Genomic DNA, 13,639 nt, shown 5'->3' on the forward strand with positions numbered 1-13,639 from the left:
CCCATATATCGTGAGACTGGAGAACAAAATAAATCTGGTCAGATGCCTCAAGTGCACTATCATTGAAGAGGGGAACCGTGACAGCGGGCACGATTGTGGAGCAGGAAACCACGCCCGTGTGCAAGGGCTTGGCCACAGACACAGGCTGCTGGAACAGAAGTTGAGCCGCCCCAACTGCAGAGTGTGGGCCCTGGCCATGGATGTCCTGGCCACAGAGCATCCCCACCAGATCTCGAGGGAGCCACGCCGCAGGCCGGACAGGTCTACGTGTCCCCCACTCATCCGCCAAGTGCCTTAGCCGCCTCGTCACCCCGGGGGCCACCAGGTATCTTTGAGGGGCACCTGCAGACCCAAGCGGCCAGCCCCGTCAGCTGGTTCATCCTGGCACCACCCGGCCTGAGTCCCAGAGCGGTACCTCTCCATCTCTCCCGACACAGACGCCCCAAACAAATGTGTCCTGCACCACACACCTGTTCACGCCTTGCGCCAGCCCTTGCCCCCGTGCCCGCGCAGGACAGCGTCCGAGGGGCCCCTCCGTGCGAAGTAGCAACATCACCACGGCAGCCTCCTCTCAGTTCAAAAAACCAAAACAGCAAAACTGTTTTTCAGCAATTACACAAGACACAATCCATCACGAAGGTCTCTTTATTCCGCCTCTGGAATGTCCCTCGGTTCTAGAGCACATCCCCCCGACGGTTTTTCTCCTGCTGCCTTCCCCGTTGCACTCCTCTCCCCGGGCCATAACCCTCTTCTCGTGTGACTTTTAAGAGATCAGCACCTTCACCTCGACACCGGGCGTGAGGCCCGCCAGCGGGGCGGTGGCCTCCTGGTCTGGATTCAAGACTCCCCTGTCAGCTTGTGGAGCTGGGCCCTGCACACGGGTCCCCTCAGGAAGGGACAGTCCCCCCAACCAGGGCGCTGCTCTGCGGGAGCCCTGAGGCCAGGCCCCGGCACAGCTCCAACTTACCAGGCCACCCCCTCTCGGGCTCCTTCAGCACCGCCACGCCCCCCCAGGCCACCTTCCTTCTGCGCTGACTCGGCCCGGGCACGTGGAGTCCACGTCGGCTGGCTCCCCAGGGGCCTCGGACACCTGCCTCTCCCTCCCCAGGTCTGTCCTGCTGTGCTAGCCTGCCCCTGCCCGTGCCACCTCCCTCCGCACTCAACCCACCCAGTGCTGCCCACCCGCGTCTTTACCCCACACACTGCCCCCTGGACGCCCCCCCCTTCGGCCAGGATCTGCAGTCCTGGAGGGACCCCCGTCCTGGAAGGACCCCTGCCCTGGGAGAGGGGGCCCCCGCGGGCAGAAGCCGGGGCCCTGCCAACACCCAGGATGCACAGGGGGGTCCACGGTGAGCAGGGCGAGGAGAGAGCCCGGCACGCAGGGCCTGTAGGGGGACCAGGAGGGATTTTCTGCAGATACTTTCAGGGGCTCCTCCACACCACAGAAATGCTCCTCAGCCCAAACTTCCTGCAGGACGTTGGAAGGAAAAAGCTCAGCCGGCGGAACAAAGCGGCTTGCCTGACAAGGTTTCCAAAGCCGGACATCCTGGGAAAATACGGAGTCACGTTCACGAGAGGCTTCCTGAACGGCAGGACTTATCGGGGCTTTAGAATGTTAACCCACGTTGTGGGAAGTCTCAGCGAGTCAGAGAACAGGCAGAGCCCCCCAGCGTCTCTCCCCGACCCCGAGGGCCCTGTGTTTCAGATCTGCGGGCCCCGCTGCGGCCAGCGGCTAGAGGTCGGCCGGCAGTTGGCCACCACACTCCGGGCATCAAGACCATCACTGCTGGGCATGTTCACCCAGGCCCATGACCCTCATCACACCTGCAATTTTTCTTCAACCATTTCCTCAAAAACACTCATATGAGGGTAAGAAATGAATTGAGCCAAGTCTCGTCCCCCATCATGAGTCGTGAGGGAAGCTAGTGGGTGTCCCTCAGAAATACAGAAACGACACGCAGACACAAGCACGCGGATGTATGGGGCAGGGTGGCTGCAGGTCACAAGCCCTTTCCTGCACAAACAGAAGCCAGAGGCACCGAGGGGCCTCCAGACGCCCGACGGCCACAGTGACACAAAGACAGAGCCGGCATGACCTCGGCACCTCCTTTCTGGGCCCTGTCTGGTTCTGCTGGCTGTCCCTCTGTCCCTACAGGCCGCACGCCGGCTGGGTCTCCACCAGCCCCGGGAGCCAGCCGGTCCCACGAGAAACCCACCCAGAGCGGTGCCTCGCGGCCCCTGGGTAAAACCGTGGGCGGCCTCCACGTCCCCCGGGAGCGAACCTGCACGAGCGGCAGCCAGACGAGCACTTCCAGCCGACTCCCCTACTGGGGACAGGTGCCTTCAGACTCCCCCAACAGGGCCCCTGTCACCCACCTCCCGGGCAGGTTGCAGGATCCCGGCACCCACAGGAAGGACGGCTTGCCGCTGCGTGCTGTCCACCCTCTCGACTCTTACTGGTGCTTTACACACACGTCTGTGTCGTGAAAGCTTTCTCCGTCAAGTGATGCCTGTTTCTGGAAACAACGGTCACGAAACGTCGTTCCACCTTACGCACACTCTGCAGCGTCTCTGTCGCTGGCAAAGCCGCCCGTTGACGTCGCAGCCGACACCCGCCAGCCGGCCACGGTGCGGGAGCGCTGGGGGACCCCGAACGTGCACATCACAGCCGGCAGAGGAGAAGACAGCCCTTCCCGGAACACGGACGCGGAGGCGCCCCGAAAACCGCACGCGGCTCCGGCCAGCAGAGCGCGGTGGCCTGCGAGGCCGGCGCTCGGGAGCAGATCTGCGTCGCGGAGCCGCCGACCCTCTTCCTCCGGCCACGGCATCCGCGCTGCCAAGCCAGAGCGGCGCGGGCGACCGACCCTCGGGCCGCGGTCATCGCGGGGCGGAGACGTTGGTGACGCCGCACGCACCACAGCCTTGCGAGACTGCCGGACACGGCGACAGCCCGGAGGCTGACACGTCCCCACGCTGTCCGGGGAAAGCCCCTCGGTATTCATTTCTGCGGCAGAAAAGCAACGGGCCGACGTGCGTGTGCCGTCTTGCTGTAGTCGGGGCGAAAGGGCTGTCGGGGGTTAGAGGGAAGCGGGAGCGCAGCGGCGGTCTGCCCGCGGCCGCAGCGTGAAACCCGCCGGCTTTCTGCAGAGCGAAACGCCGTTTCTTTTGCTACTGCCCACCTGCCGGTTTTAAACCCAAACACAGCGGACAGCCCCGCACGGCCGTTCCCGTGCTTGCGGAAACTCCCTGCGGCACACCCAGATTCTCACGAGCGGATGGGGGAGAACAACCTCAGGGCAGTGTGGCCACAAGAGAGCTCACCCGGCCTGTGTTCCGTGCCTGGACGGTCGCGGCTACCCACCCACCCCCGCCCTCAGAGGTCCTTTTCATGGAGTTGCCTTAGCACAGGACCTCGGAGGGAATCACAGGACGGCGTCTGTGGCCATTCACACAAATATCTGCTGAACACCTGCTCCTTCCCACTCTGCTCCTTCCTGCCGTCGTCCCCGCGGAGTGACCTCCCGGGCCAGGCCCAGGCAGAGCATGTTTCCTCGTGCGCCGCCACCATGGCCCCCACCTCCCCGCGTGGTGCTTCTGCGCTAACCCTCCCTTTGAAGCGTGTGTCTCCTGATTTAGCGCAAAGAATAGAAGGTTCTAATGACCAGACGAGTGTTCTTATATAAGTGGAGGCAATTTTCTTAATTCGAAATCCTGCAAAGGTTCAGAGACTGAGGAAGGAGCTTGGTCCTTGGAGATGCCTGGGTGTGGCCTGTGTGAACTCAAAGAAGGGGCTGAGCTCATGGGCACAGGTGCGTCTTCGTCCATGGCGATCCCTCCATCCAGAGTTGTAGCGCTGTGGCCCTGGACAAGGGACAAGAGCTCGAGGGCTTCAAGCCCCTCCCCATAGCGTGGGGAGACAGAAAGCACCTACCGTGAGAACCCAAGCATACAACGAAAACCCTTAGCACAGAACGGTAGACAAATACTGTGCGTGATCTTACTTAAGGACACACATGCCCAAATCATGTAGTATACATGATGGCTAAAAAACAAAAGCAGGGGCGCCTGGGTGGCTCAGTGGGTTAAGCCTCTGCCTTCAGCTCAGGTCATGATCTCAAGGTCCTGGAATCGAGCCCCGCATCAGGCTCTCTGCTCAGCAGGGAGCCTGCTTCCCCCTCTCCCTCTGCCTGCCTCTCTGCCTGCCTGTGATCTCTTTCTCTCTGCCAAATGAATAAATAAAATATTTTTTTTAAAAAAGGAAAAGAAAGAAAAATAAATAAATAAAAAAAAAATAAAAAAGGAAAAGAAAACCAGAACCAGAGAGTGAAATACATGTAATCTTGAAACACTTCCTCAAAGGAAAATGTCCAATTGGATCCGAAAGTGAGTTAAGAAAATGAAAGCAGAGATATTTCAGATGCGTTAGATGTTCAAAGAAGAGAAGTCAAGCAGGAGCCAACAGGGAAATTGGCTTGGGTGGGACAGAGCGAGGTGGAGGGTAAGAACTGAGATCATCTGAACAAATTCATCTGCAGAAGAAAATGATATACTTTGCCCCCAAAACCCAACAACAGCAACCATGACAGGAAGGACGAGTGCAAAGCGCTCCTGGGGAGGGTGACATGCTGCTTACGAAGACCGACATGTTGCCAGGAAAGCGAAAGGACACCACACCGCGCGGACACGTGTGGGTGTCAGCCCTGCCAGAGGAGACATCAGCAATAATAGGAACTTTGCACCATCATCAGGACAGGCAGCGCTCACTGGTGATCGTCTCCACGGAAGACCAAAGTGTGGGCAGGTTCCTCTACTAACATGTGACCTTCGGGATGTCCTAAATATCAGGGAACTGACATCAATGCATCTGTAAAATGGGTTAATGAGCAAAACAGGTGGAGAAACCAAGGAGCTCCCGACAAGACGCCTGGCCCCGTGGGTGTTGGGCAAAGGTGCCTTGGTGTTGCAGCACTTTGAGAAAGCATAGAGCACATTTCTCCCCTCGAATTAGCTCAGGAAACCTGACAGGGAGCAAGGAGAGAACTTTACCCCGGGGGCACATGGATGTATTCGTGCACGTCAGAGAACCCCTTCCCGCACCAGCTGCCGCAGAAGCGCGCACGGGGCTGAGGTTCTGGAAAGGACGGACGCAAAAGCTGGCTCTGAAATGAATTGAAAAGAACATAAAATGAAACTAACCAGAGCTCGGTTCTACGGGAAGGACCATAATCTTTCAGAGTGAGTCCCGGAGGAGACCCAGTCCGAGAAGACGGGATGAAATCTGAGTGCGGAAGCTAGCATGATTTCTTGTTCCCAAATTCGCCGGAAGAAATAAGCGGTTCCCACCGCAGTCCCATTTACCAAACAGATCCGCGCTGTGCTCTCAACACCGTGGAACGCCTTCGAGCACAGAAGGACAGGTGTGCCAGAGGGACTCCATAGCGGAGATGCGGTGAGTCACAGGAGCATCACGTGGTGCGGATGGCGTGGGGACAAGCGCACGGGAGACCCGTCCTGTTACATGTGACTCAGCGCTCTGACATGCAACTCTCCAACCTCAGCTGTCCCTCCTGGCTCCAGGCAAGCCCGCTGCTCTGAGCCCCGATGCCAACCAACTTCTCTCCCGGCTCTGCCCTTGCTCCTTCCGAGACCACAGGCCCTCCAGGGCTGCACCCTCGCACCCCCTTCTCTGGTTTTGGGATCAAAGATCACATCCGTCCCCTCTCTTCTTGCTTTCCCGGGCCTCCGATTTCTCCCGCCCTCTGCTGCCGTAAAAGTGCTCCCACACGTAGGTGAACACGCCCTCTTTATTAGTGTCTGATTTTCTGTCCTGCCTGGACCCCTTCTTTCAGCCAAACATTTTCTCTCTCAGCCTCAGAGCACGCTTTTTCTTCCATGTGCTGCGACCGGGCCTGGTGCCTTTGCTGCCCAAGGGGCTGGGTCAGAGCTGACGTGGGCGAGCAAAGCTGCCCTTTCCGGGAGCAGAGCTGGGTAATGAACCATCCGGCAGCGCGGGCACATCCAGCTGAAGGACACCATCCGGAAGCTTCCCGGTGCTGAAGTTCCCTTCAGAGATGTCGTGAGCCCGGACTCTGTGAAGTCAGTGTGCCCCCACAGACACGGGCTAATTTACAGTGTCACTGTGGCACGGCCTCCCTAAAAGGAATCTGCGGTGAGTTCTGAAAAGTGAAAAACCACCGGTAAGGCGGATTATGACCCCTCCCACCCTCAATCCTACAAATCCAGCCCAAGAGGTTTTCTGAAAGCGGAGCACGCATGGGGAGAAGCGGACATCTCCAGACTTTGGGCAAATCCACTGTTTACCCAGTGATCAAAATTGTTATTAAGGGTTTTTTATTTTTTAACTTTCCAATTCCAAGAAAATCCATGTCTTTGGGGGACGGTGTATCCCCGTCACTAGAGCACAGGGACCCCGTCCTTTCATGCAGGAGCTCTGCGGCACCTGCTGCGTTCTGACTGCAAACAGAAAAGTCTGGAAGAATCAAACACATACAGTTCAAGGCCCGGAAGATATTCAGCACCAGGGCTCCGGATGCAGAGCTGGCCAGCACGCAGGTCTGACGACATCGCGGCGTGGGTAAGCTCTTGAATCCGGAGCGCGGTCCTTCTTTTCCCCAACGGGGTCTCACTGAGGTGGAGAGAGTCACCTCCCCCTCAGCCATAGTGCCAGGGAGCCCAGGCCGCGGCCCACGTGTGGCACGTACCTGCTTATCTATTTAGCGCATCAAATCACGCCGCAGATTTGAGTAGGAGAATGTTCCTTCTGCTGTAGAGACATTTTCCTTTTATTTCTCTTTTCCTGGGGAATGAACACTGACTCTGGTCTGTGTGACCCGTGTTCCTCCTCTCCCGCGCCCGCCTGCCAGGACGGCGGGAAAGATCTGCTCTGCTAATAGCCCAGCGCGTCGGTGCACAGTGAAGACATTTATCCCTGAGCAAGCAGGACCCCAGCACCTGACGGCCTTTGTCCCCATCCCAGTGGTTCAAGGACTGTGGGTGAGCGCCTGGCCCCAGGCTGGTCTGCTGCAGAATTTCAGCCCTGCGCTTTCCCAGAGCTCGGAGCCAAAGCAAATGACATTTGTGATCATGAAAGCCAAGACCGAAGGGAACGGTCACATCAGAGTTGTGCCCGCTTTTTTTAAAAACTTCTTTGAACATGTTAGGAAGAGCGGGTGTGCAGTCCAGCCAGGGACGCGGGGAGGGGGTGCCCCACGCTGTCAGGGCGCCAGACGCACAGGGGCCCGAGCCGTGGTCCCGCAGCTCTCAGGCCCGCCGCAGTTCGGCCTCCCGCCGCCCCCACCGAGCAGGAAGGCAGGAGGACACCGCTTGGGGCTGCTCCGGGTGTGACACCCCCGGGCCGGGCCAGCAGTCCTCTCGGGACCCAGACAACTGTGGGGCGGCGCGAGGTCACGAAATCACTCGTGGGGGTCCATCCAAGACGCCCCCAGACAGCGATCAAGCGAGTGGCCCCCCGTGGAGGGGTGGGCGCCAAAGGGGAGGGCGTGCGAGGCGCCCCTGAGCCTGGGCCTCCGGGGTCCTCGCGAAGGGGGGCGGCGCGCGCCGGGGGAGCGAGCCGGGACCGCCCCCGCCGGACGCCCCAGGCGCCCGCCCCGCCTGACCGGACCCCGCCCCGCCGGCGCCGCCTCCCCGCCCCGCCCCCACCCCAGGCCTGTCCGCGGGACGTCCCCCGGGGCCGCCTAGTGCGGGAGGGGCCGCGGCGTGGCTTTGTCCTGCAGTCAGGGTGGACTCCAGGCCCGAGGGACCCCCGTGCCCCCAACCCCCGCGGCGTTAATTAGGAGACCGCGGAGGCTGGGGTGGAGAGGCCGCGCGGTGGCCCGTCCTTGTCACCGCGCCGGCTTGTGGCCGAGCGTCGCAGGGCTGCGGGCGGGGGAGGTGCGGCGGGGGCGTCCCGCGGAGGCGGAGGGACGTCCGAGGACAGGCGCCCCCGAGGCCGGACTCGAAGCCTGTGGGTGCGGACTCCCGGCCCCGAGGAGGTTCCGGCCTCGAAGTCGTGGGGTCCTGCTGCGTCCCTCCTTCCCGCACCCCCACGCCGCTCCCCCGAAAGCTGCGGGAAACTCGCCGGGGAGCGGCCGAGCGTCCGGCGGCGCCTGCGGGGACACGCGCGCTCGCGGGGGCGGCCCGTCCCTGCGCCGGGGCTGCCCGGCCGGCGGGGGGAGGGGCAGGAAACGCCGTTAATTGGGGGAAACGCACACCCACTGCGCGGCGGGCTTTGATGTGCGCCTCCGAGCGCGGCCCCTCCGCGCCCGCGAGCCCGCCCGGCGTGCGCCCCGCTCCCGCTCCCGCTCCCGCTCCCGCCAGCGCAGCCGGCCGAGCGCCAGGGACAGGACGTGTGACGTTGGTTCGAAAGAGCAGGAGGCCCGGGGTCTCCTTCGGTCTCCAAGGCAGACAGCTCCCTGGAGCCCCCGCGTCTCTCCCCGACGGCCCGGTTCCTGGGGGAGGGTGGGGAGGCCGCGCCCTGGCGAGGCTGGCCACGCTGACTGCGGGTGCCGACGAGGAGCGGCCGCCGCGCGTCGGCCCCGCATATGCACACGTACAAATACAGTGTTCGTCCAAATGACATTCTGCTCCCTCTCCCTCGCCCCCCCTTTTTCTTTTCATCATCAGCAAATAAAGATTAGCTGGTAAGATTATAAAAAGCGTTTTCAGGCTGGTGCTGATCTTTATTCCAGAGGCTTTGTGACGATATTGATGATGATGATGGTCAAGTGGACAGTTTGATTTTTGTGTTTGGAGCTAGTTATAAAGAATCAATATTATATCAAGGGGTAACTTTCGTGATAAAGGACTTTAACCACTCTGGCTATTCATCATAAGTCTGTAGCAAGCAGATAGGTCAAAAGAAATGATATTGCACTAAAGACTGAGTCTTCTTATCTCTCCATACCAGGGGAATAGGGACAAGCCGATCGATACAGTAGCTGCTGTATACTTCTTGCAATTATCAATAGCTGATTTCGCCCTTTGAGGCCTGCATCTAATAACACAAGCTAATAATAATCGTTTGAGCTTCCCTAGAAGCAGGGGAGTCCACGTTTTAGCTGGCCAGCATTATTTTTGTCACCATACCCACTGAGGTGCCCCTCCTGGGTCTACCTGCAGCCCAGACACACGGGTCAACGCCTACAAGAGAAGGACTTTCATATCCCTTGCATCCCTGAGTGTGAAGACGGGTGGCCATGCGCTGCTATTTCTCTGCGAGACATGAAAAGCCCCAAATGTTTGCCTGGGAGCCTGCTGGTGAGGGGGTAAGCCATCCTGTAATGCACAAGATGCTGGGACGCACACAGGCCTGGATGGACTCATATACTATTCTCTTGGCTTCCATCTATTGAAAATTCCCACACGGTTACCTCAATAGCTTGGACAGAGAAGAGGGGACGGCAGGAGCCGAGTGGAATGTGGGCGGGGCGTCAGTTGTATATTGGCTTATTTAAGGAGAACATTATTTTTTAAGAGGGTAGAGTTATCTTCAAGTGGGTGAGCAAGAAGCTTGGGGGAAAAGGCATTTTCAAAAAGCCACAGACATAATTTGGGGCTACATGTTTTCTGGCGCCCCCACAATGTCACAGAAAAGCAACATTTATAATTGGCACTTGACATGCTGTTTGCGTTGAGCTGTGGTACACCAGGCACAGATTTCCTGTTGATGGAAACATTTATCATTGTGACTGCCCCAGAGTGGCAGGTGGTGTTATCAATTACCTCTTCTTACCAATAATAATATTAGTATGGTAATATCTTTGCTCAAGTGAGAACCAATTAGCGGTCACTTGTCACAGCATTAAAGACACAAAATCATGCCAGATTTAAAGGCAAGGACCTAAAACAAAAGTTGGGGGTGGGGAGGAACCAGAGGGAAAGGGGTGAAGGCCAGTGACAAGAGAACTTTGATGGGGGGGGATGGGGAGCATGAAAGGAGACAGAAAATAAAGCTGTAATCCTTTAATACTTCTTCTGTATCAGCTGGCTAGGGAGTAAGTGCATGACAGAGTGTCAAAAGCACCGCAGGTAAAGGGCACTCTGGGGACGGAGGGCCAGGTAGCTTCCCGGAGCTGGGATGTGGAAATAGAACCGATTCTTCAACCTCCCCTTGTCAAATCCATCTTGCAGATAGGCTTTCTGTCTTATCTGAATAAATGATACAAATTAAAATCAAACATCTAATTATATGTTCTACTAATGTAAAATCTACAGTATTAATTTGTAAATAATATTATTAAGCAGACAAAATAATAACGTGTCGCCTCATAAGATGAAAACAACATTGCAAGAGGGAAGACAATTAACAAATTAGATTTAATTACAGAGAAGAAAAGCAACTTCTGTTTTTGCAATAGTATTAGGTATTACAATATTTTAATGGGCAGTGGGCAGCGGTCACGTGGTGGTGAGTCTGGGTTCGGCGTGCCGGAGTCCCTGTCTGCACCTCAGGCGCACATTCCGGTGCTTGCCCTTAATCTCGGCACGACTGGAGGGTAATCCTGTTCCTCATCTGAAAATGTGCTCACAATAAATCTGTTGTTGTGACTCAAGCTTAAAATACGGACGCTTTCATCAAAACTGGCCACACTGCGTTAAAACAGTTAAAGAAAAGTTTCACATCTCGGTGGGGAGCCAAGAAAGGCAGAACAGGTAAGGGAGGAGGGAATGGCCTTTTGCTCTCGACCTTTTAAATATATATGTATTGATCCTGTTTACCCCCGTCGATTTTTTAAAAGGGTGCACCTCAGATTCACTGATCTGCACCATTACAGCCCTGGCGGGGAATTTGCGAAGGTTCTCGTTTCATATTCTCCCTGACTCTTTCCTCCATGTCTGCTCGATTTTCTCAACGAAATCCCCGCGCAGTGCGCTCAGAGGGCGGTGTGGAGCCTGCCACTTCCCCCAGCCCGCTCCAGCCAGCACACCCGGGTGGGGACCAGTGCTCACACCGGGCAAGGCGGGCCAGGGCAGCTCCGAGTCCTGCGCCCACTCGCCGCGAGCCACTGTCCGCCACAGCGCCTAGCAGAGCCTGCTGCACCTGCCCTTACGAGGCTCGGCTCGCCTTGTGCCACCCCTCTGCAGTCGGAGGGCTTGCTGCCACAGACACTGGGCCGGCGTCTCAGACTGGCCTCCGTGGGAGGAACCTCAGAGAGTCTCTCCAAGACCACACCTCGTAGAAAAGGCAAACCAAGTTGACAAAAATTAAAACTGTTGCGTTTGGAAATCCCATAAAGACCTAGGAAAATCGTGCCGGTGTGTTGGAGAGAGGCTGGGGGCAGGGGGGACGGAGGAATGGCCTTAAGAACAAAAAAGGTGGGGGTCGGCGCTCACAGAGTAGCCGAGGAGGAGGAGTCGGAGGAGTCCGTGCTGTGGGGGCCAGGCTGCGGGGGAGCCGGGCTCCGGCTTCCTCTGAAAGGCTTCGGACGCTGCGGGAACCTACATTTGCTTCTTCTTCGTCTTAAAGTGTGGATTTAAAAAGAAGAAGAAGGGGAAGAAAGAAAATTAACCAGGTCCCCCAAAGCAGTGCACCTTTAACCTGGGGTCTAACCCACCGATGAGTGCTTTTGCATTCTTTCTCTTCTAGAAGGACATCAGGGAAATCTACCTTTCTGCGGCGACTCTGCGACTTCCCCCAACTCCGGCTGGTCCTGGAAATTCTGCAAGAAACTTCCATTCGCTACAACCGCCCCCCCGCCTCACCGAGACACGTTCCCTTCCTCCCCCCCCACCCCCGCTTCTCCTTGCCCCTTTCTCCGCTGGGAAGTTCCTGGCCCCGCTTGCCCCAAAGCCCCGGCTGCAGTCTGCAAACTTTTCACTGCGGCTCAGCGCCGGGTGCAGGAGCGTCCCCAAATGCTTGCGACATTCGCGGAAGTTCACAGGGTAATGGCAATATAAGGAAGCCCCCCGCCCCCCCCCCAGCTTCACCATAAAAGGGTGGTGCGGGGCGAACAACTCTAGACTTCAAACATGTTTTATTTGTCTTTTTTCCTTTTCAAAACCAAAATCGCCCAAATGAATATGCCCGCCACTAAAAAGCAAAACAAAACCAACCTTAAGGGTTTTGTTGTTGTTGTTGTTTTGAGGGGGGACAAATGTGGCGGCGGGGGTGGTCTTTGGAGGCGACGCCGACCTGTGCGCTTCCTTCCTCTCTGATTTTCCTGCGCTTTCAGGGAGCCCAAAGCTGTTGCTTCGTGAAACTTACACAATTAGAGTCGGGCGAGGGAACGCAGGCTGGGAATCGAGAAGATTCTAGAACGGAAAAGAAACCCGCGGAGAGGCGGGGGAGCAGCTCAGGGTCGGGGTCCATCCCGGGTGGGGCGGGTACCCGCAGCCGGGCAGAGTCCCACCCCCAGCCACTCGAGGAGCCCACAGCCCTCCGTGCGCTCAGGGCTGGCGACTCGCCGCCCGCATCCCCCCAGCGCACGACAGTGGGGAGGCCATCTGTGCCAAAGCTTCGTACCACACAGGGCCACTTGTAAGGACAAACATAAGAAATTTAGGAAATGAAAAAAGAGAAACTGGGACAAGGGCGCACGGGGGCGGGCGCGGCGGCGCCAGGGCCTGGGGCACATCCTGGTGGCCGCTCGGGGACCGAGGACACGCGCGAGAGTGTGCACGGGGGCGCTGGGGCGCGCGGGCGGTGCGAGGGCGCGTGCGTGAGCGCGGGCGAAGGGTGGGGGGCGTGCGGGAGCGCGCCGCACGGGCCGCCCGAGAGTGCGGGGCCGGGTCAGACGCGCGCGACCTCCTTACCTACCACCCCCTCCCCCAGTCCCTCCCGAAAGTCCTAGAACGCGGCGGGCCGCGCGCGAGACTTTCGTGGACTTGGAACTTTGAGCCGCGTGGCCTCGGGGCACCTTGCGCCCCCTGCCCACTCCGCATACGCCCCGGCCCTGCCCCCGTCGGGAAGGGGAGCTAGTGTGTGCGTTGGGGGGAGACACCGGAGCCCCGCCGTCCCCTCCCTCCCGTTGGCTTTAAGGAGCCGCTGGCGGCGGGGAGGCCCGGCGGGCGGGGCGGGCGCTCCGAGTCGGAGGGGCCCGGGGGGGGGGGGCGGGGAGACAGGGGACGGAGGGGAGGGGACCGCGGGGAGGGGAGGGGAGGAGCCGCGCGGCCCGCGCCGCTTCCGAACCGGAAAGTTGGTCTTGCCGAAGTCCCGCCACCCCGGCGTGCGCACTCCGCTCCGCTCCGGCCGCGAGCCTCGGAGCCGGCCGGTCGCCGGCGGAGCCCGCGGAGGGGACGCGAGCCCGGAGAGGAGAGACGGTCCGCAGGCAGGGGCACCTGAGCCCGAGCGCGGCCGGCGCGCCGAGCCAGACCCGCCGCGGAGGAGCCGAGCCGGCCCGCCGCCCGACCCTGCGCGCCCGGAGCGCAGGCGGCGCGGCGCCCGAGCGGGCCGGCGAGACAAAGGCGCCGGGCCGGAGCCCTGCCCGCGGCCGCTCGCTCCGGGAGGGGCGGCCGGGCGGCGGGGGGGCGCGCGCGGGGCGCGGGCGGCGGCGCAGACTCTCTATAAAGGGGCGAGCCCGGCGCGCCGTGGAGACGGCGCCGCGCGGACGCCGCCAAAGTTTGCCGCCTGCGCCGTGGGCAGCGCGGCCGCCGCGCCCCGCGCCCGCCGCCCGGGCCCCGA

The 13,639-nt window shown here is 59.5% G+C and overlaps 1 long non-coding RNA gene across 2 annotated transcripts; it reads right to left on the reverse strand.

Moving 5' to 3' along the window:
* Positions 1–10,399: 10,399 nt before the first annotated feature.
* Positions 10,400–13,306, reverse strand: LOC123954400. 2 transcript variants are annotated; one of them, XR_006821075.1, is made up of 5 exons: positions 13,148–13,306; positions 12,073–12,270; positions 11,627–11,678; positions 11,353–11,478; positions 10,400–11,191 (listed from the first exon to the last, which is right to left on the reverse strand). It is a non-coding gene; the product is annotated as an uncharacterized LOC123954400 (long non-coding RNA). The 2 variants fall into 2 exon arrangements; XR_006821074.1 differs by having other exon boundaries at positions 10,400–11,478.
* Positions 13,307–13,639: the final 333 nt, after the last annotated feature.

The sequence above is a fragment of the Meles meles genome, chromosome 12 (assembly GCF_922984935.1).
Source record: "Meles meles chromosome 12, mMelMel3.1 paternal haplotype, whole genome shotgun sequence".
NCBI classification, from domain to species: domain Eukaryota; kingdom Metazoa; phylum Chordata; class Mammalia; order Carnivora; family Mustelidae; genus Meles; species Meles meles.